The 25,076-nt window shown below is 35.6% G+C and overlaps 1 protein-coding gene and 1 non-coding gene across 3 annotated transcripts in view; both read left to right on the forward strand.

Moving 5' to 3' along the window:
• LOC128017724 (VPS10 domain-containing receptor SorCS1-like) overlaps positions 1 to 25,076 on the forward strand; it is a 144,786-nt gene that overhangs the window by 27,168 nt on the left and 92,542 nt on the right. The window lies entirely within an intron of this gene.
• Positions 12,800 to 12,906, forward strand: LOC128021269 (U6 spliceosomal RNA). Its single transcript, XR_008185504.1, has one exon. It is a non-coding gene; the product is annotated as a U6 spliceosomal RNA (small nuclear RNA).

Genomic DNA, 25,076 nt, shown 5'->3' on the forward strand with positions numbered 1-25,076 from the left:
TTCTTTCCTGTTCCACGGAAACAACGTCTCTCTAGTTTGAGCGTAAGTACATTCTCTGGGGGGTGAACTAATCCTTTAAAAGCATGTCTGAAATGGCTGTAGCATTAGCTAGACTTGAAAGAAATGGTTACAATTTAATATGCTTTATATTGCCATTTCACACCAGAATGACATGTTTTTGAAGCATATTAGTGTAGCTGAAATGTTCAACATTAAAAATATCAGAAATGATCAACATTTCACTGACTGCAGAAAATTGAGAACAAAACTGTGACCCCTTCCAAGGCTCAAACAACTGTTTTTATGTTTTTAAGTCTGCCAATCTGTGAATGTCAGAAATGAGCCCCCAGGCAAACACAGCACCATAAAAGTGCCAATCTTCAAGAGAAACCCGAGTTTAAAACCCTCGACAGAATGGGAAAGGTCCATTAAAAACCATTCATATCAGTCTCCTCAAGAGCACATTATTCAGTGCAGATGAATATATCATGGAAAAGCCTTTCTTTGAACACACCGAATGCCATGCTGTGATGGCGTCCAAAGACGTGTCAGAGAGCTCCGATGTTGGTTTTGATCAGATTTCGGTCCCTCTATCAAAAGCTGAGCAGATTAGGAAGTGAAAAGGACCTGTGGTTCCTGAATAATTATTGGGAATTATACAGTGTCATGTGGCAGTCTGGGCTGAAAAGGCTTAGAAGTGTAATGTTTGCCCTGTCTTTTCTGTTAGCATAGAAATGAATGCCGTCTGATAGAATTTATATTCAAACAGATTAAGAATCAAAGGAATTGAGGTATTCTGAGCAAGACATGCGATAAATGCATTTTGCTCATCCATGTATTGTCTAAATAATTAATCAGGCTGCTTAAACACAGAAGGCAAAATTAAACTGCAAAATTTACTCTGTGCACAATGATTATTTCTCTATTTAATATATATATTTAAAAAATACTTAAAGAACACTGTGTCTCTATCCTGGGCATGGCAACAGCTATAGGCATTCTACACTGGATTCAACAAAGTGAGCATTGCACATAATTAGTATTTTGTGTCAGGCCATCATAAATAGAATGAGGCAGCAGTTTACAGATGGGGATTTGGCGTGGCATCACTGATTATAATAGGTTCTGTTTTATTTTGTCCCATCGCATTGCCTCGCTTGCATCCGGTGTAGACACAGTGTAACACTCCATACCAGTTTAATGAGAGAGTTTTATTTTTGGATCAACTATTCCCTTGTTTCCCTTACATCAACAGCTTGATATATTACAAAATGTATTAATAGATCACATAGAGAAAAAAAAAGAAATGGAAGAATGAGAAGAATGTTTTGACCTAGATTGAGCATAATGGTGACGGGCTATATAAATTATACACAAAGCCTTGAGACATCATTTAATCCATGCCATGAAGCAGAGGTGACAGCAGAAATCACAACAGTGTCTGGCACCTTTGCTCATTATTGCTCCAAAGTTTCTTTTTCACTCAATTATAGAATATTTACTGACATTATAATTTGGAGAACAGAAAAATCACATTCTCTTCTTCTGAAGTGAATGTGTCTTCTTTTTAATCAAGTTTTAATTGAATCACTACTTTAAATGTGTTTTCTGGAAAGAAAAAAACAACACCCTTAAAATCAATAACATGCATTAATTTTAAAAGCAAAATTGCATAATGTAGTAAGATTTGACACTCTAGAGACTTACATTTAGTAAGATTTGGTTGTTGGTGGTGGTTTAGTGGTTTGTTTTACAGGTTTTAATGCAGAAAGAAATAAAGTTGTTATTTCTTAAGGTTTATGCTTGCAACAAAACTATCTGGTAATTAAAAATATTGTAATAACTTCTTTATTAAGTCCAATAGTATTTCTACTGAAAAACAAGTCTAAAATAATAGTTTTTATACTATTATACAATTTTTTTCTTATATATATATATATATATATATATATATATATATATATATATATATATATATATATATATATATTATTTATTTTTTTTTATTTTTTTTTTTTTCAGTTAATCAATTTCTTATGCATCATCTTGACTAAGCAAAACTTTATTATTCAAATGCTTTATCGACCAGGCTGTTGGATATGCAAGTGTTTTTTTTTTTGTTTTTTTGAATAATAGCACCTAGTACTGTAGGTTCACAAAGTCCCTGTTTTTGCTCTGAGCCAACTAAATTAGACCCTAAATAACACCAGCCTTTGCCACTATTCTTAAATCTGTCCATCCAGAGCCCTGGAGAACTCACACTGAAAGACAGAGCTAAATTTGCCCTCTCCAAAAAGGTAGACAAGGGTGGGCTCTTAGGAACATACCTCGAATGATTTATGAGCATTTGTTGAAAATTCGTATTCAGTTAGCCAGTCTGAGACCATTCTTTGAAACATGCTGTCACTGAGTGCCTTATCTCTCCCTCTGCAGTTCATAGAGATTGTGGAGGAACACTTCAGCTGCGTTTCAATGCAGCATTCACTGCTCCTTCATACTGAACATGGCACATCTGTAGAAAGTCACTTCACTTAACAAAGTTTGATTCTTATTGGTTACCAAACACTTGAGTCAGAACAGTCTTTGACATTCTTGTGCAAATGTAACTGACCATACATAAGTATTTATTACAACTAAGGTCTAATAACAAGTCATTGTTACAGTTATCTGTATCATAGTCAATTACTATTTAATGTTATGAATGGTTTAAATAAGTAAAAATATGCATAATCATTTGCTACCCACAACGTTTTCAGTGCTGACAAAAATGATTATGTGTTAAAATTTCTGTGAATTAAAAATGATATTTGTAACATATAAACTTTGGTGTCAGTAAGATTTTGAAAGAAGTTTCTTGTGCTTACAAAGGTTGCACTCAATTTGCTCAAAATACAGTAAAAAAAAAAAAAAGAAGACAAGCAAAATAAATAAAATAACAGTATATTATATTATTAAATACAAAATAACACTTTTCTATTATAATATATTTAAAATATAAGTAATTAATTTCCTATGATGGCAAGTATAATAAATTAAATGTGTAAACACTGACTATAATTAATAATAATAAAAAAAACACCACTGACCCCAACCGCTTACTTTTGAATTTAGCTAAAGTTAATCTGACGAATACCCTGTGAATTTAATATTAAAGATCCAGAGGTATCATAAAGATTCCTTCCAGAACCCCAGCTGCATCTTTAATGCAATATATGATTTAACAGTATTAAACGATTTGATTATGCATGTTTTACCAGCTTGCAAAAAATGTAACACAGTTAATAGAATTGTCAAATATCCATTGAATAAATTATATATATATATATATATATATATATATATATATATATATGTATATATATATGTATATATATATGTATATATGTATATATATATGTATATATATATATATATATATATATATATATATATATATATATATATATATATATATATATATATATATATATATATATAATTTTCACGTAGCCCAGTTGTCCAACATTGATATTGTAGTGTAATCTCATCATTAATGTCTCCATTACATCAAATGACATCAGGGCTTCTGACCACAACAATGTTTGTTACCCAAAACACCCTTCCAGCAAGAAGAAGCAGCCAGCAGAAGACGGGGCAGAAGTTGACATTAAAGTCATTAAAGTTTGTGTTATCCAGTGTTTAGTGCTCCGATTACGGCAAGCAGGGCCATCTGCTTAGGGGACAACCCCCCCCCCCCCACCCCACCCCCCACAACCCTGTATAATTCAACAAATAAAGTTTGTCTCTCCATCCAGAAATCAAAGGTCCCACAGGGAGCGCTTGCAGCTTCTGCCGAGGAGCTGGAAATTGCGAGCAGGTGTACCTCCTGTGAGCCCGTTTGCCTTACTGACGCTGTATGCAGATTAGTGTTTCATCCTCGCATTCATTAATGAGTTTCTCTATTAATCAATTCCACTCGTTTAGATGAGGCCTGCTATGGAATGGAACTGGGCCATTGGTGCTCATGAGGAGATAACAGCGATTCTCTCTCTTGATCTTGAATAGTTTATCAGGGACACGTTACTTATTAACAGTTTTAACTGATGTCACAGTGTGGCTTTATCTCAGTTTGATACAACATGACATAACTTCATTAATTCCTAAGTGACGATTGACATGAGTGCGCCAAAATAAAAGTTGTTCCAATTGAAATTTTTAAACTGTGACTGTAGCTCGATCCAAAGCTCCGGATTTTGCTTTTGCTTTTCTGATGACCCGAGTGTTTTTATTTTTATTTTATTAATATATATTGTATGTTTCATTGCTCACAGAAAAAAATAGCTGGATTTAGACTGTATGTACAAAACTCAAATGATAAAACCCTAAAACCATTGATATGACAGATACTATCTTTATTTCATCTGTGTGAGTCAAAAACTGCAAATATTTCTCTCTCTAAAAGTGTAGTGCACTTTCTTTCTTTGGTTCATTCAGTTTGATAAGACAATACAACTATCACTCACCACAAGTTGTTTTCATAAAGTAATGTATATTTAAATTCTGCGGGGCATATGTTTTTCAACTTATCAGCTGGTTACTTGGCAACCATACAGTACATTTCATATGTCCCAAAATGACACAAAATGAATGTATATAGTCCCTTTATGCATGCCAGTCCCGGTGAGTTGTCATATGGATTAATTGTTATAACATGTTGCTAAAGTATGCTGGTCATTGGCCTGCATTAATTATTTTAGACATGACAGTCTGTAACGGCTCTTGGTCCCACATGGATCCGGGATGTTGTAGGTACAGCATTGCTGGAATGATTTGACAAGGCAGATCCCATTTTATAGCATGCTAACAACCAGTTGACATTAATGAGCTTCCTATATACAGCACAGCAAAGCAGCTCATTCCCCTTAATTGGCAGAGCTGGGATTAGGCTTGAAAGTCACATCCAAACATTTAGAGTAATGGGGTAATAAATGTGTCTTATCAAAATTGTCAAATGTGATCAAGATAAATGACTTTTGGCGTGAATACTTGGATTGTTTTTATCATGTCATATCTGAGCAAAACTATCATAGCTGTGCAGAGTTTTTTTTTTTCACAGATTACGACAGCAAACAGCATAATTAACCTGCTTCCATATTTACCCAGTGCTGTATTTCAGCCCATGTTCCATTAATTAAGATACAGCAGTGCGAAACAGTGTGAAAATAAGTGTGATCATTTGGTTGCACTTTATTTTGATGCTCCACTTTAGACATTCTGCTGACTAGAAATAACTGCAACTACAGTACATGCCAACTAACTCATTTTGCAACTACATATCAACTAACTCAATGTTTGAGAATAATAAAATGAAAAGATAAATTCAATTTAGTGTTTGCACAACCGTTCAAGAATATTACAAAGATCACTGAATGACAGAGCCTTGATAAGACTCACGAACTGTTTATATTTGTGGTATTCCCTTGACCTGTTCTTGAAATAGCCGCATTCATTTCCGCCCATTGTGTTACCCTCAAAAAGGGCTTTTGGACTGAACAGATAAGAACACTTTTCCATGTAGATCATTGTTTCCAAGCATGGCCACAATGTCATGGGCAGGTTTGAAGCCAGTCTTTATTCAGACTCAGATGGAGCAGTCAGAGATATAGGAGATTTGCATTAAGCTGCTTGTCTAAGATGAGAAATGTGGAGTAGAATTATTCAGCAAGTGGGTTTGGTTGGATGAATTACAGTTGCTATGTACTGTACATCATCCTGAAGTCAGATTCGGCATAAAGATCAGACTCCTGTGAATCTCGCAAGTCTTTTTTTTTTTAGTTTTTTGATTGGAACAGCAAGTGTTGTTTTAGTTTAAGCTTGAGCATCTATTTGGAATCAAATTAGGCCATTGTGTTTTTGGAAACCAAATGCATAACATTTCCGTTGTTATTAGGGTTGAAATGATACTGCGCTTTTACAAGTACTGTAGAAGCAACTAATAAAAATAGCAACAAAAATTTGTCTGTGTAAAATATATTACTTGATCTGCTAAAATAATCAATGTAACGACAGACAAACATACATAATCAGATGGATGGACGGACGGACGGACGGACGGACAGACAGACAGACAGACAGACAGATAGATAGATATAAGCTATTTATGGATGATACATTTACTCACTTTATCTGCCATTGGCAGAAAGTTAATTTTGGTACCTGTGTACATACTTTCTTTTTTAAATATATACTTGAAACACAATATCAGTAAAAAATAAAGTGCTTTTAGCTCTACTAATATATAAAAAAAAAACTACCACTGGAAACAAACTCTACATCATTTCCTCTGGCATTTCAGAATCAGATGAAGTGAAATTAAAGCGTCCATTTCAAAACCCAGGCAGCAGCGTTCAGTAAATGCTGCCGTGGGAAGAGAGAGGAGTTTTTGTATGAAGTGAAATGAGGAGCTTGTGAGGTGAGGATGGAGGAACTTGTTCTGCATTATAGATACAAAGAAAGCTGCAGGCTCCACAAGGCCTGCGAGGCGGGGATGTTGGCAGTGATGCATGATCATTCAGAGCTGCCTATGATTGATTCTGTGCATGGGATTGACTAAATTGCTACAATTTGTTTAGATCCTCGGTGGAGGATATCTCAGTATTAATAAAACATTATCAATCATTAGTATGGAGACTGGAGAGATTGTGCAAGACTTAGTGCAAATTAGTCTCTGTCTCAGATGTCTGAAATACACTCCCGCTCAGAAACTAGACTTCATCTTGGAGGTTTTAAAGCTTAATTTTAGATACTTCAAACGCATTGCAGTTGCATCGCATTTATGATCAAGAGCATAGGATATTTGCATAAGTACATTGCAAAACATTCTACTAAACAGTATTTTTGTATTGTTACAAACATCTAAACATCCTTAAAATAAAATGAATTTTAATGCACTGTCAAATTGTTTATCTTGTTTTTAGGCATTCATCTATTTAGTGAGTTCCATGGAAAAAAATTACCTTACATACAATATAAAAATATACATACAGTATACATAGCCACTTTGCCTTTATTTATTTACATTTATTACTCAGGTATCTTGTTTTAAGTGTATATTTAAACGTATAAACAATATAAAGTTAAAGTTCTTAATTAACATAAAATAATGTACATAAAATTAACATAAAATAATGTAACAATGACACAAAACAAAATCTCATTAAAGTTTTCAGAATGTCTAGTAACTTGTTATTGTCTTCTTCTGCGGTCACGGGGTAACTGCAAGCACAAGGTTAGTTGCTAAGAATTTACAATAAACAAACAAAACCCATGTTAACACTAACAGTGTGTGTCTGGAACACAACTTTTAATGCATTCAGCGAGACTGACGCCTTTGTCATCTCCAGATGTGACAGCCGAAAGAGAGTGATGCATAAAAGCATATAAATAACCAAAGGTGCCGACTGAATTAGAATGGCGTACAAGGACAAGAAGAGAGAGAAAGACTTGAGAAGACAGAGAAATAATATGTTCCCAGACTCCCTCCCATCTGTACATCTCTCATGTTAGATATAGACAAATGCATCCTGGAAGAAAGTGAAGACTGAAAATAATTAGTTTCTACAGAGAGGCGAAGAAAGCTTGCAGTGTTCTAGTGTTTTATACAGGAAGGGATTCTGTTCATTACTTTAGTTTTGAGCAACAGGGGTCATGTAGTGCTGTTGTGCACTTGGGTTATCTGTATGTTTCCATCCAAACATGTGAATTCAACTTATAAACATAAGTTTTAAAACATTTAAAACATAAAACATTTGTGAATAAAGCACCGTTACCACTCAACAAGTCAAAGAGAAGAAAATCATCACTTCCTGGTAAACTGGCACTAAATAACTAGGACAAGCTAATGAATATAATCATTTCCATATGCAATAAATTACTTGTGCTTCAGAGAGAGCAGACGTAACACAATGAGGTTGTTGCTTCAAGAGGTGAACCCTGGACCGTGGATGCCTGTTGTTTGGGAATGCAGTCATGTAAGATGGTAATTATACAGAAATACTTTGATGACAGACTTTCCTCAGGCATTTCAAAACAACCAAAAACAACATATAGCCTAACGTTAGATGCTGTGAACCAGATCGATCCCCTGGTTAGTCAAGTTACCCCATCTAATTTGGCAAAGTCACATGACTTTGTTTTGTGTTTTTTTACTATGAATGAAGCAAAGATCAAAAACTGGTCATAAAAAATGTTACTTTGCATAAAAATAAAAAAAGAGGATCTGCCGCCCGCAGTTGATTTTGATATTCTAGGTATTATCAAATTGCCTGAGATTTGAGAACACAACGGATGTGGAGAACTATAATGTAACAAGAGCTCGTTCAAATACTGAGGTGCTAAACCATTCAGGGCTTTATAAGTAATAAGCAATATTTTAAAATCTATACAATGTTTAATAGGTAGCCAGTGCAGTGTGGACAGGACCGGGCTAATATGGTCATACTTCCTGGTTCTAGTAAGAACTCTTGCTGCTGCATTTTGAACCAGCTGGAGTTTGTTTATTAAGCGTGCAGAACAACCACCCAATAAAGCATTACAATAATCTAACCTTGAGGTCAAAAATGCACGAGTTAACGTTGAGACGTTGAGAGCATCGTAATTTAGATATATTTTTGAGATGGAAAATTGCAGTTTCACAAATGCTAGAAATGTGGCTTAAAAAGGAAAGATTGCTATCAAATAACACACCTAGGTTCCTAACTGATTGCGAAGAATTGACAGAGCAGCTGCAAATTACTTTATTAAATGAATCAGCATTGTGAATAATGGGAATTATTAAAAATCCATCCATCCAAAAATAGCCTTTCTGCAAAATACATTTCTTACAGTAAATACATATTTTTTCTTTTGATTTTGGAATGAATTATAACTTTGGCATGCTTTTATCAGGTTCCTGAGATCCGCCCACCTTCTTGTATAAATAAATAAAGCAAATGTAAGTCTGGAATAATTGATGTTTATTGATTTTGTTGTATAATTTACTACAAATGAAAAACTACTAGAGTAGCGATATGTTAATGCTACTATGAATAAGTAAACAGCGAAGCTAAATCAAATAACTTCGGTGGCTATAAAAGTGCACAGTGGAGGCTCTGTGCCACAGTTTAGCAGCACAAGCCTGTCCCATATGCACCACGTCTCTCTGTCTCTCAGGCTCAGAGCCTGTAGCAAAAGTACGAGGTGGCAGAAAATGACTTTGATCTTGATGCTGATAGCAAAGTGGGCTCAGCGTGCTTTTTTTCAACCCCCTTTGGCCTCGAACCATCCTTCCATCCATATGTAGCTGACACCGTACTGTCCCGGACTGGTACTCTGACATCCGTCTCCGAGTCTTTATCTTTGTCTTGTCTCGCGAGCTGATGCAAGCCGCCCTACAGAGCAAAGGCTGAGGAGCACGTTCCCTTGCCTCGACGGGTTTTTATTTTGAAAGTGTGGTGTTAAGAAGTCGGCCAAGTGAAATAGAAAGGGCTGATGAGACTTGTCTCTTCTTTGAGAGAGCACATAGCAGAATTTTCTGAAAAGAAAATGCTGAGGGTCTGCCATTAGAGACCTTGTGTAAAAATTACAAGTTAATTTTAGACAAGTAATAAACTCGTCATCAAATATATTTATGTATGTGTATGTTGTTTATTTGAAGATATTTAAACATGTTTTGCGATGAGAACATGCTTTTAGCATGAATTAGTGAACTCCTTTTTTTGAGGAGTTGGTGTTGTTTTTCCTGTTTTATTGAAAGAACATCTTGTTTTAAGATCCCAAAAACAGTCTATCCTTAGGTAAGACCTTTATTCAAAAGAAAATGAGAAGATTTGATTTGATACGGAGAGGAAGAGATAATCTTCTTTCGCATTTTATTTCTAATAGGAGGCTGAACTTTCCAAACAAATCATGTAAAAATTTCCTTTTTCATAAATGAGCACACTTTAAAAGTATCCTTCACGCAAAATGTTTGTGCCTCCATCATTTACTCACACTTGCGTCATTCTGTGCTTTAATCAGAACGCACACCAACTCAAATGTTAATGTTATAGGAAGAAGATCTTTTATTCAGTTTGTCCTGCCTAAAATCCCCTCTCATGTGAGGAATGAACTATTTCAGACATTATGCTAACGTAAACTTGTGCAACTCCACAGGTAGACAACCTTTGGTTCATCTCACAGATGTCTGTCCTCTCATTTCCTCTTCAAGCACCTGTTAACAGCTGGTGGCTGGAGCGCACTGCTGACAATAGTTTCAAACAGATCTGAGATCAGTTTTATAAGTTATTCATACGTTCAGCTCAGGGAACGCAGACAAGAAGCCAGTCTTAGATCGGTTGTAAGTTTCACTAGCAAAGCCCAGAATGGGACAATCTCCAGGTGTGTGTTCATGTGGAGACCAGACTGCTCACATTTCATCCCACCAACCAAGCTCTGTTCCTGCTGTCTGGTTTGACAGCTCCCCTTAACGAAGTTCAACTCCCGGGTTCTTCAGTGCAGGTGTCAAGGTGGGAATGAGCAGGTGAGAGAGAAAAGAGGGAAAGAATATAAAGGCAAAAATAACTCTTGTCTTTTGTTGTCACACACATATGGCCCACTGGTTGGGTTTTCCCTCAGGGTCCCAGCACAAAGTAAAGAGCTTCAGTAATTCTTCCACAGCCTCAGTGCAACCACCTCAGCCACCACTGCGAACCTTTGATATGAAACATTAATCTAGCATTGACTAAACTGTAATCATTTAAGCCTTTGTTCGTGCTTCCCTGTGTTTATTTGTTTGACATCTATATTGGATCACAAGTTTAGTCTTGATGTGGTTAGTGGTTGGTGATGTGCTTTTGGAAGATATCATTGGCTTTACTTTGACCATTTTAAGTGCATTGCATTGCAATTCATAGTCTAAGTATAAGAAAGATTTTATTAGAACCGCTGATATATTTGTTTGATTTTTTAAATGAATTGGTAACAGTTTTGCACATACAACATGTTTATGGATTTAAACTGAACTAAAAAAAAATCACTTAAATCAATTAGACATCTCTCTGAATTGAAAATCATGCGCAACTCATTTCAAAATGGGAGAAACAGCTTGTAAATGAACAAATCCCAAGACCACTTGTGGCATATATCTTGAGATTATGGTTGCTTAAATAATACAAGATGAATAGCAGCAAATACAAATCAATGGAAGGACATATTGATGACTTTTCTTTCAATGGATGATGTTTCCTTATTGATGCACTTGCAAGAGATTGTTTTTAATTAGTTTTTTTTTTTTTTTTTACAAATATAAAACATATAATTTACAGACAAACCGCTTCATTGGTGGAACTTTTGTTGGGAATTGAAACAAAGTGGCAGATTTGTCACAATCAAATTTTTAACAACAATAAAACAGCTTGAAGAAATGGTGCGCCACTTATGTCTGACAAACAACACTAGCTGGAACACATTAGAATTTACACTAATTATGGTAATTACTCTAACTGATATAGCTTAATTAAAAATCTAGTGATAAACGGTAGTATTCAACTCAAGATTTTTGTCAACTGAAAAAAAAAAAAGAGATGTTAATTATAATGCAGGGTATTTGTTTTAAGGATTGGCTTTTTGTTGTTGTTAAAGGGGTAGGTTAGAGATGACAACCCAACATTTCAATTTGATCTAAAACTCTTTGATAAATAGTCAAATTAATGAAATAGTGAACCCTGGTAATGAGCAGAAATCACACATGTTTTGCAAAGCTCTGAAACATTTATGAATCTTCTTTTTTGAATTGATGCTTTGCAATGCATATTAAACCTAATTTCAGAAAATGAGGATTCGTTACAGCATACTGTTTCTAAAATTTTCAGAAATTAGATTTATTTATGCATCTTAAAGTGCATATTTAAAATGATTTTATAATCCAGGCTCAGAAAGTAAAACTGATTGATTTCTGCAAGTTTGGGCCTCTTGACAGTTAGTGATTAATATCTAAACATTTTGATTGTATCCTCTTTGTCCTCTAAAATTTGATCAATTTTCAGAAAGGGCACAGTCTCGAACACTGTGATGGATACATTAACTGTGATGGACAGAAATGAGAAAATAAGGCTGGCAGACACACCCATATAAAAGCAAAAACCTCATAAAATGCTCTTTCTTGCCACTAGACGTATACTCAGAGCACAGTGTGCACTTTAAGAGTGGAGTGTGACATTGGCATCCAAAGAGGCGTCCCCACCCCCCTGAGGGATATCTCCCAATTTGCATAAGTAACATCTTGATTTGCTGTAACATGAAATTGGGCTTCTGTAATGTTCAATTAACCCACCAGTTCAGGTTGTAATTAAAAGCTCACATCTCCCACCGTGCAATAAAAAAGGGAGCAGGAAGAAAAATTGATCGCAAGGAAAAAAACAGGGAGAGAGATAAAATATAAACTGGTGTCTCATCATGTTTTCATCAGATATGACCTTGGCAATCATGGCTCCTGGGTTCAGGATATCTTTGGAGAGGTGCCACCATATCCATAAGTTGAAAGTTAATAGGGGAAGCATCAGCTGTTCTGTTCCTCTGATGTTGCCTTTGCCAGCTGCTGTACGTGAGTCAGAAAGCTACTCTCTTACATCACGCAATCTTTACAAGACCACTTGCTTTAAAGGGATTATTTTATGAGAGGAATTATGCAACAATTATGCTAACTAGAGGGCCCTCTTATTCTGAAATTTTAGCTTACAGGCTTGAAATTCATAATAGTCACAAGTTTTTGCTTACAGGCTTGAAATTCATAATAGTCACACTTGTGCTCGCCACGGTGGCACATGTACTAAAATTGGATCGATACAGAGAAGATTAGCATGGCTCCTGTGAAAGGATGACACGCAAATCCATGAAGCGCTACATCTTTTGGGGGCAGCTGTGGCCTAATGGTTAGAGAGCAAGAGTTACCAGAAGGTTGCTGGTTTGAGTCTCGGTGCTGTCAGGAGTTGTAGGTGGAGGAGAGTAAATGAACAGCGCTCTCCTCCACCCTCAATACCCGCGGCTGAAGTGCCCTTGAGCAAGGCACTGAACCTCCAGTTGCTCCCCAGGTGCTGGATCTATAGCTGCCCACTGCTCCGGGTGTGTGTTCACTTCTCACTGCTGTGTGTGTGCACTTGGATGGGTTAAACACAGAGCACCAATTCCGAGTATGGGCTATCATACTTGACAAATGTCACGACTTTCACTTTCACTTTCTTTCAAGTGTGAGCTTTTTTTTGTGATTAATATGCAGCATTTCACTTTCACTTCCACTTCCACAGAAAGTGCTAGGCAGGAATATCCCAGTTCAGTGATGTACAGTAGTATATTGCTAGCATGCAGATAAAGTGTTTTTTATATGAGCTGTTTACTAACTAGCAGAGTTTGGGCAAGATGGTCAGAAACTCATCCACTGACTACGCTAAAAGAAAATGAGAAAAACTCAGACTGAGTCAAGAACACAGTTGGCCAGAGTGATTCCTTCATAAATCAGTTGTCGCTGAAGTCAAATGTATCAGAATGGTAATGCATTTTATTTATTGCTCTCTACAACATCGGAAATGTAACGATAATTGATATCATTAGCTTTTGGCTTGACTACTTTATCAAATAGCTAATACTATGTTACATCATCATCTCAGACAGCTACCTTCTGAAAAACAACTTTCTTAGGTAGAAATGCTTTGGACATTAGCTGATTGATATGAAAATCCCTACCTCACAAGTAGACAGTAGTGGTCACAAGTTTGATGGTAATGCATTTTTGAGACTTTCTTTGCTGCACTATAGTTTTATGGAGAAAATGCTTAGCTGTGGTGTTGACTGATGAATCTGCACATGGATTGTCTTTAAACATATTAAAAACACCAGATAGACATGTAAACAACATAAAATACTTGATTTGCACCACAGGGGTTTTTTGAAAAATAGATCAATTATACTGCATGACCTCTGTGGGCTCCTGAATGTTCAGATGTTATTTCTTCCGTTCTGTTGGGTGCCACTGTGAACTTCAGTTCTCGGTCCTGTTCTAGCATGCAGTCTATGTCTCACAGATTACACAGCACTGCATGCACTGCGTGCGTGCACAAGATTACTCTCAGCTCCAGTTCCATACTGCAAATCAATGGACATGCAGAGCTGGAGCACTGCTCATCCATTTAGCTCCTGATTTAGAAATTCTTCAACTGTAATCAACTAAATTTTATTTTTTATTTTTGCATTATTCATGTTTTTTTTTTTTTGTTTTTTTTTTGTGGCCTGCACAGGAACAACACTAGAAGTGTGCAACCATACATTAGTTATGACCATGAGCTTGTATTTACTCCTTCTTTGACAAGGATGGTAAATGAAAGCTGTCTATACTTTTAAACTTTCTTTTAGCCAACCTGAGCTCATTACAAAAATGTCTCTACTTACAAAAGTAAAAAAAAAAAAAAAAAATATAAATAAAACATACCTATACATACAATTCAGTTTCTAGCTGAAATGAACACTAGTGGAAGTAAAACACCAATTCATTTTATTCCTTTTCATAAAAATTATCGATTAATAAATATTTATTTTTACACGATTCCTTGCACAATACTATGTTATGACCTCAAAATACCTTCACCATAGTGAATGATTAGTGAACATTTGCATCACATAACCAACTCCATATGAATGGCTTTTCTGACATAGTAAAATTGCTCGGTAGCTCACCTGGTACAACAATGCACTTGCTATACAGAACACTCTGGTGAAACAAGTCATAATAAAAGAACTCAAAGACTTGTAGAAGGAATCAAAATAGGTATGTTTGCTTTAGTAATTGTGTTTTTATCTCATGTTTGCTTGCTCAGCAAGTTATGAGTATGGTTTAGCATAGGTTGTACGTTATTTTCAAATGTAATAAAGCATTTATGATTCCACTGACCAGATATTTAATTTCCAAGACCAAGACCATGCCTTCACCTTACATTTTACTTTGTAAGACTTGTGAAAGATGCAAGAAGAACCATCATATTTTGTCAGAATGTCATTGCATGTTTATTATTATTATTTTTACTATTTTCTATGAGACTGGGATGGTTTTAGTGATCATATAGATGTGTATATGCATTTATATAGGAACTAGGGTTATTAGTACTGTTATATGTTTAAAGTAAATTAAAATGTGTTGTTTTTGAGATTGCAGATGTGGCAACCATCATACTTAAATATGTTAAATAACATTCACATTTTTGGTAATGTTTAATTCATGAACATTAATATGTAATATGAAATGTAACATGAAAGTTAGTATTTGATTAATTGGCCGCTCTTTTAATAAAAATTAAGAAAATTGTGAAGGCTGTGCTGAGGCTGAGCACCGACCCAAAGGCAGTGTTTTCCTCGTCTGCATTTTAATCGAAACACTAAAAGGACAAACTGTTTAAATTCCTTGATCTAGCAAGAAACATTTGCTATGTCTAGATGCATTTGGTAATTGTCGTGCAAAAGTCTAAGTTTCAACGATGCAATGTTTTATTCATCACAGACCCATGGCTTGGAATATATTTAGCAGTACAGCTCCTTAGAGAGAGAGAAAGAGAGAGGCTCTTATTAAAAGCACAGTGGGAAGGCTTCTACCTGAAGCTCTGGCCTTTTGCATTGCCCATAACCAGCTTTCTCTACTTAGGCCAAGACTGATATCAGAGAGTCAACAAAAAGGCAGACTCTGGCATAACCTCTACAACACCTTCCAGCCTCATTTACATAGGACTTTTAAAACAAGCCTAGTCAGCCTTGTTTGTGGCATGGGGTTTTGTTTGCAGGCACAGAGGCGCACACCTCTAATTTCACCTCTTTCCCGCATAAACAACATAACACAACACAACAACACAACACATTCAAACTTTTTTAAATGCCATAGCCCCGTTGCGCCCCTTTTGTAAATTGGACATAAAGTCAGTTTTAGTAAGCTCATAAAATCACAACATTTAGCTGACTATATATTACTGTACAAAAAGTGTTTTTTGACACTTTTACAAATCAACTTGTTTGCAGATTTGTTCAAAAAATTAATAATTATAAAATTACAAAACAATTACTTCTATTCTATTCTATTCTATTCTATTCTATTCTATTCTATTATATTCTATTCTTTGTTGATATACAGTATGTCCCTGGAATTAATGGCAGTATGCTGAAAACTCTGTGTTGCATAAAGCAAACAATAAAGTAGAATAAATGTCCCATAAATATTTAACTACTCACATAAACAAATATATTAGCACACAATGTCATTATTTTCAGTGGTATGATATTTGCATTCAGTGTAAACAGCTTCGGGTTCAACAACTGCTTAAACATACATTACATTTTCTTTTTGTTTAATAATACATGAAGAATGTGGACTGCTCCCTTGGGCACGAGCACATATCAAATCACCGCCTCGCTGCTTAAGACTTTGAAACTTTAAGACTCTGGAAGGTTTTTATTTTTTTGTGTGTGTGTCATTAGCCAATCTTCTGCATTGTTATGATGTAATTTTCTGGCTCCAGGGTGAATAGTCACATGGCCTTTACAGCTCATTGATTGGTTGAAATGTCATACTTAGCCATTAAATCATTTTCATCAAATCATCATCTTAATTTTTTGCATAATTTTGTAAATTTAGTATAAAATATTGAAATATTATTATAATTGTCATTATATATATGCTAAACCTCCTCGTTTTTTCCTTTATTTTTTTTATTTATTTTTTTTTTAGAAAAAATGTATTGTTTGTGTAGTACTCATCAGACTTTACCTCCCCGTCTGTCTTCATGAGTCTCTCTCCTGGTTTCTTTCTTTGTCTCTACCTTTCTCTCCATTCTGTTTGTGCTGATTTCAGCGTAATGTAGCAGCATTAAAGTGCTCTGTCTCCATTGGTAAGCCTCTGGCAAGCTTCCTGGGCCTATTCTCCCTGACACAGACCCCTTAAAAAGGCTCCTTTTATAGAGAGGCTGGGGAGATGCAGACAGGACTGGCAGGAGGTTGGGTATGTGTCTGTGTGAAAGAGAGAGTGAGAGAAATGCAGAGACAAAGCATCAGAGACACGGTTAGATGAATATGTAAGATGGCGTTCCCCAAATAGCATGTCAAATAAAGTGTAATCAAATCAAAATATGGAAATATTAAGTAATGACGTATTTTGTGCGCATGACAACCGTGGTGAAACCAGTGCAACAATTTTATTCAGGATTCAGTTCCAGCTGATACTAACAACTGATATCTGATTAGTATTAAAAAAAGTTCACCCAAAAATGGTTACTCTGCCATTAGTAACCCACCCTCATGTCAATATGTCAAATCTGTATGCATTTATTTTTTTCTTCTTCTGAAGAACACAAAAGAAGATGTTGATAACTAAACCATTTTGATTCATACTGGCATTGTTTTTTGTCCATGCAGTGTAAGTCACTGCACTCTCAGAAATGTGTGATGTCATAATAATATGTGCATATTGATTAGTGATAGATATATTTCAGTGGTTCTAATATTCAATATTTGTTATATTTCTACCATAATTATGAAATGGCTGCTTGCTTCAGAACTTTTTTATATATAGAAACTGGGAGTGTTGATATAGTAATAGCCACTATTAATTTGTTTGCTTCCAAAAGTTCCAAGAACTGTATGCTCTTTCAATGAAAATCGTTAATGAGAGGGGAAAATAGAAAACATTTTTTTTTGTGTGTGTTTTTAGCATTTGATTTATATTATTTTAATATATTAATAATCATAGAAAAAGCCCCCTTAGAAGATGGCTGAGGCCCCTTGGTTGAGTTGTTGTATGCTGTATTGATGATGGTAACACATTTACACAAGGTTGTGTGTGGTGTAAGTCAGTGTAAGATCTCACATCTTTATTACAGAACAGTGGTGAAGCCATTTTAGACAGCTGTTATGAGGTCGCTTGCAATTAACATTCAACTCCAACTGGCATTCTAAAAAGTAAAAGTGAGCACATGTGGCGTTCTCGATAATTACCCATTAGGCTTTGGGCTAGTTTATTTGATTTAGTGTCATTAGTGGCTATATGAGGAGCTTTAGTGTTAGAGTCAGATTATGAGTCATTGCGTTCTCGCTGAGCATGTGTTTAGGTAAAGATTCCGATTTAGAGTTTAAATAAAGCCATCAGAACTGGGTTTTCCACCTGTCTAAATTTAGTTCTCTGTATCATTCGCATACACGTGTTATACACAGGTTATACTGTGTCGATGTGTTTGAAATACATGAAGGTCCCCTCTCATGAAATCTATCTTCTTCGTTGTTATGGTTTCAGGGGCTTGACTTAATTTTTCACTGACAGTGCATTCATTTTAGAGCCTGCGTAACTACCTCAGAGGCTTCTGGTGAGATGTACATGTGCACTAGGCCATCTGTTTGTACATAAATACTTTTATCGCATTACATTAAACACTATTTATTCAACCTTCACCATCTCAACTTGTTCCTGCTGCCGTAGGCATAGGCATAATAGCTATTGATGTATTCTTCCTTTGACAAACTTTATTCTTATTTGTCTTTCCAGAGTGGATAGATTGCAAACTATTTTAGAAGAAATTCTTTACATTTCGGAGATGTTTTATAGATTTTTTATTTATTTGTTTGTTTATTTTTTCTCAGGGTCAGGATTTGGGGTTTGGAATATCGATGTTTACAATACAACATCTTCCAGAGTTTTCAATGCTGCTTAAAACATTGAAAGTTGTTAAAAACCAGATGTGAACATAAAAGAGATGAGATGAGATGAGATGACGATTCAAGCTGAACAACAGTTCAGTTATCAGTGGAGAGCAACAGCTGGTAATTTGGATGAGAATATCTGTTCTTAAGACAAATAATTGACAGAGAATCACGAACATGATGGATTTGAGCAGGGTTGTGCAGAAATCCACATAATCTGACTATTAAAATTGTGTTTTCTTTTTCTTTTTTTATAGAACAGAATAGAATAGTCACTGATAACTGACAGACTTCACTGGGATAGAAAGATCACACCTCTCTGTGACATCTCTGAAGTCGAGAGGAGTCGAAAAAGAGTCTGCAGTGAAGTGATCTGCAGTTGTTTAGCTCATCAGAAAACTATGGAATCAGAAAAACACTTTGCTTGTGTATCATTTTGCTCGAGTTTGCTGAGATCCAAAAATTTTCAATTATTCTGAAAAAAAAAAAAAAAAAAAAACTAATTAAAAATTTAAACATTCAGAAAGCTTTTTAAGGAGATCCCATTATAAATCAAGCTTTACAGTAGTAATAATAAATATATCAACCATATCAAAACCCTGAACTCTACCAGATGTGTATTATTATGCCAATTTACCCCAACAGCAGGTTTTTATTAAACCCCAAATGTCATATTTTTACATATTATTCATATTAAACTGTTGATTTAATTACCTTAAACAAAACTGAAAACCACTAACAAGATCTGTGTCTCAAGATATAAGGACAGATTTCCCAAACATGGCCAATAAGCATGAGAACACAATCACATAAAAGCACAATGGAAGTGGAAAGTTCTGTAATGGTTCTACTGACGATGCACATATTAGAGAACACACAGCTGGATTGTTTCCATAATGTACAACACAATCTACAAAGAGCAGTGCAAGACTCTCACGATTCATGCAAATACTCTCCTCGCAGAAATGTTTTGTATGTATGAGAAAGTCCTACAAATGCATATGCAATTCATGCCTTTTCAGCGCTAAATTTTCACTGCGTGCCATTAGCCAATCCTGACAGTAGACACTTGTTAGCAACCACAATGGAAAGTGCTAAAATGCTAACTCATTTAAAATAAATCATTCTTTCTGCAGATAATAGTGTTTACTGCTCAGTTCTGGCAGTAGAGTCTTGCATGCTGCTAAGCTAATGGCGTTAATGAGCATATAAATAGCACACACAAGTACTGGATACATTCTTAATGAGAGTTTAAATATGAAATATAAGTTTATTTATAATCTACAAACCTCTATCATCATCCACCATGTTGTATGCATCACTGTACAATTGCCTTCTCCGCTAAGTAAACCTATGATTCTGCCATTTGTTAAAACAAAGTATTTTATGAAATTTATGATTTTTTGGGAATGTTCCAGTAAATGCTGTTCCTGGAGGCAGCTCACTAGGTTTTGGGGTACAGCAAGCTTTGCTCTTATCGTACCCTGTCAAATACTTGTTGGACCTGGACGGTAGAAGTAAAATGGATGAGATTTGGACAGATGATATGAAATTCTACATCCGCACAGTAATTGCATCTAAATGGAATGCAAGTCTGCTGGAAGCAAGATCTGCTGAGTTCTGACCTTGTGTTTTACCGTGGTCATCGGGAAATAATGGGATACCTGCTATGCGCCGGTCACTTCTGAGTCTTAGCGAAATGGCACCTAATACAACTCCATCAGAGGAATTTCACAGAGCGGAGAAATGTGCCGTCGTGGCATGGAAGCAAATGGATTCAAAAAGGGCAAACGAGAAGGGAGGTGTTTTGGGGGCATAGAGCTTACCTGTGCATCTTTACCATGGATTGTGTGCTTTAAATGCATTCACAGGATAGTCAAGCGTGTTTTCTTATATGCAGAGCACAATCTTTCTGGTCCAACTACTCGATATCTCAATCCTGGTGAAAAATGGCTGGGTCACTAATAGGGCAGTGCAATATAATTACAGTGCTGGGTCAGGTTTTTTGAGGACAGTGATTTTGTATTGCTAACATATATAGTATAACAGCGGCTGCCGTATCTACCATACTGCATTTGAATGGTAGCTCAGTCTGATTTAGTGAGCTCTGATGCTCAAGGATTCATTATCTATATTGATCGCATCAATGTATATGGCAGTCACTCAAAAGAAGCATTATCTTAATAATAAAAAAAGTGTAAGAAAATAAAAAAAATAAAAACAACTTTTAAAGTCGAGAGCTCTGTCACAGATCCAAGATCATCCAGTTGCATAGATCGTCACAAAATGCAGACATAAATGGGACTTTAAGTGCAGTACAAGTACATGTCAACAAATTATGCCATAAAACTCTACTTTATGAATGCTGAGATGACAATCATCCAGTTTCTCTCTCATTGCAATGCGCTATGTCATTGTTGGGTCAAATTGGAAATAATTAAGCAGAGTGGATCTTCTGATGATAATAAATTCAGTACATTATGTAAAGGTACGGCACTCGAAATGACTGTCAGAGAACTGTTCATGATAGAATTCCTTCTATTTATGTCTTTTCATTTGTCTGTGCTTTAGATGGGTTGTAATTGGTCCCGATTTTATGTTATTCCTTGCATACCGAGAAATCTGTTCATTATTTCCTTCCCCTGGAGATTAATTTAGAGAACAATGTGCAGAAATTTCATATCAGGGTCACAAGGTTAAAATTGGGAAATATATGCTTAAGGATATCCGATCCAAAATGAGCCTGGACTTGATCTCCCCACTTACACTTAATATACAGGAAATATAGCAGCACTGATTTCAGATCAGCACAGAAGGCTGCCAGTTTAGTTTGGCGATGCTTAACCTGATTTAGTCCTGGATTAATACGTTCATACACACACACACACACACACACACACAAAAACTTAACTCTGTAATGCTACTGTTAAAAAATTTGGGGTCAGTACAATGTTTTTTTCTGAAAAGAATTAATACCTATTCAGCGAGCATGCTTTAAATTGATCAAGTGTGACTGTGAAGACCAGAGATGGGTACTCGAGTTAGTGACTCAGACTCAAGTTGCACTCGAGTCGCATTTTAATAGACTCCAGACTCAACCTAATGTGACTTTAGACCTGACTCGACTCGACAAGAAGGACTTCTGAGTATTTTAAACAGCTGGAGTCTTTCATCCTTAACTAATAGTTGGAATTTACTTGTATTTAAAAGCATGGTTTTATTATATCTGCGTCACGCATTTCCTTGTTGATGTACAGTAAATGGGCCTCTTATCTTAGTATTTCCGTGTATTGTGTGTACATTCTGAAATGTCAGAAACCAAGGAGATATATATATATATATATATATATATATATATATATATATATATATATATATATATATATATATATATATATATATATATATATATATATATCAAAAATGGAAATAATAATATAAAAATATATCAAATAAAAATATAAAAAAGCTATTGAAATTATTATAATAATTCACTATATATCTGGTTATACTGTATTTTCCATAACTCCAAACTTTTGAATGGAAATGTATATTGTATTTATAATGCAGCTAAATAAATTTGGGACCCTGTAAAAATATCAGCAGTTGAAATGCTAAACCTTTTAGCGAAAAAACATTCTGCGAAATGTTGAGCTGAAATTAAGTTTGTTTTTAATAAATAGCCATAAGCACTAAAATACATATTAAGACTTTTCAAACTTTTTTTTACATTTCAACCTACTAAAAACTTACTTCTGCAACATCTCACAGACTTTTTGCAGTTCTCTTCCGAGCCTCAATTTCTCCTGAAAGGACCCTCACATCCACACTCTTAGAGATCTTGTCTCACTCTCTCTCATAATCACTCTACCTCCAGCATCCACTTCACGAAAGCGTGGAATTGTAGATTCCTACCACCACATATTATCGTGCGGCTCTGCATGATGCCACTAAATGACCAAATATCAATGTTCAGCCCAAGCATTAGCATTTTCCGTGCTATTTTCATGTCACATACAGTCTGGCAATGAAAGGAAATGGAAGGCAAGGGATGTTTAAAGCAATGACAGGGTCTTCTCTGATGGACCCTGACAGATGCACGCTTTCCTCGGATTCTGACTCTATTTCTGAACATCAGAACTAGACGCAGCATTGCCTGCCACCTGAATCTGATGGGAAAGACTGGAGAAAGAGAGCAGATGAAGAGGCACACGCACTCGCACGGGCTCACAGGATGGTGCAGCTGTGTTGTGCTGAACAAGACGGTTGCAGAACTTGTATGATGTCTCCAGACACATGGATACTGCAGACAGACCAACGCTATCTCACGGGCAATTCGTACGTATTTTACGAGGTGGCTTATTCGTATGAATTTTTACGACCTCACTCGTACGATTTTATATGATTTGTCTAAACCCCAGTTAGTGGCGGGGTTAGGTGTAGGTCATTCGTACAAATTCATACGAATTGTGCAACTCGTAAAATACGTACGATTTGGCAACAATCGTATGAATTTGTACGAGTGTGGTCGTACGAATTTGTACGAATAAGCCACCTTGTGAAAAATGTAGATCGGGTTGGACAGACAGAAGAGGATCTTATAGCTCAGGAGAAGAGCACATCTGTGAAATGTATCTTTTTACTTTTAATTGATTACAAATATTTAAATATTTGTTTATTTAAATACATTTTATAGTTGTTGTTTTTTCATACATATTTTGTTTCACTCTTTCAGTTAGTTATAGTTAAATTTGTATTTAAATATTTGAATATGATGCAGAATTGGGTTAGTTGAGACGTTTCTAAAGCATGAAGTGAATTCATTTAAAGTTCACTTTTAATTAAGGCAGCTGTCTGAAAAATAAATCATTATACAGACTACTTTCATAAAAGAAACATGCAGGTATCGGTCTAATGACAGCTGAAGACGAAGTGTTTCGGTACAATGAACACTTGAGACGTTTCCTTCTCCATGAAGTGTGTGGCAGGTTTTAATCAGGTCCAGCTTAGCTCACAATTTATTTTTCTTCAAGCCAAGTCAATATATTAGCATATGATTAATTACTCTCTGCAAATATGCAGACAGTGAACTTGATGGGGTTTGCTAATTCCAAATGCTGATAAGGCTAAACAGAAGAGTGGAATTGCATTAGGATTAAGCCTGTTATTTTGTATTATTATTATTATTATTATTATTTTTTTTTTACTAAACTCATCTTTAGGATACCCAAATTACCTTTTGATAATCTGGCTTAATCCACCTGTTTATGAATGTTAAAATCATTACAAATTTTCTTGACTTTAATTTCTTTTCATTTTTGTTTGCACTATTTGAACACGAAGACCATCAATGCTTGATTGATTGATTTAGTAAAAATTAACCTATAAATAAAAACTTGTCACAAATATTTCAATAAATACACCAGACACCTTTGTTCAGGGACGTGCACAGGGGGGTTGCTCAGGTTGCCCGGGCAACTGCCCATATGCCCTTCTCGACTCACGTTGCCCTTCCGAGGTGGAAAAAATAAAATAAAAATCGTACAATGGATGCAGATTTTCACGTAGGCTTGGATAAAAAAATAAAAAAATAAAAATAAATAAATAAATAAATAAATAAATAAAAATCGTAAAGCCTCATTCACTTCCATATTCGGGCACCCTTCCGAAAGTGAAAGTCGGTAGAGGAAGGGCAAACTCTCTTTACGTGGCTGCAGCGCTGCACGCGACCGGCACCTGAGCTGAGCCTGCATGAGCGGCCCTAGAAGGAGATTGTCGCGGTTGTCGGGTGAGACTACTCAACGTTGTCGGAAATGTAATAGTAAGGTTATAATCGTAAACGAAAACGAACGAAAAAACGAAAACTAGTTGGGAAAAAAAATTGTGTTAACTGAAATAAAAATAAAAACGAGGCATTACAAAAAAACGAACCAAAACTGTAATGTGTGTTTGGCAAAACTAACTAAAATAAAATAAAATTATAGATTAAATGTCCTTAGTTTTCGTCTTTGTCAATGTCTTTCATAGAGCAAACGTTCAGCTGCATTTCATTTCCCTGCGTCTCTCACTCACGCGTCTCTCTCACATAACTTTTACTGCGCGCGCACAGCCCTCCCCTCCGTGCACACCGCGTCTCCATGAGAACGAGTGTTGGAAGAAAGTTCGTGAAAGGTTGGCATCTCGTGAAAACCATTACACAATCACACATTAAAAAGTGGTATAAAAATATTTTTAATTCTGAATATAATTTTGTCAGCGTGTTAATGTCGACCCGAGAAGCGATTGCTACTTTAGAAAGTTAACTAGACGCAAGTTTGAGGTAAAATGCACTTGGGTTGTGGATGTCAAAACACAATTTAAGC

This window comes from Carassius gibelio, chromosome A1 (genome assembly GCF_023724105.1).
Source record: "Carassius gibelio isolate Cgi1373 ecotype wild population from Czech Republic chromosome A1, carGib1.2-hapl.c, whole genome shotgun sequence".
In the NCBI taxonomy this organism is placed as follows: domain Eukaryota; kingdom Metazoa; phylum Chordata; class Actinopteri; order Cypriniformes; family Cyprinidae; genus Carassius; species Carassius gibelio.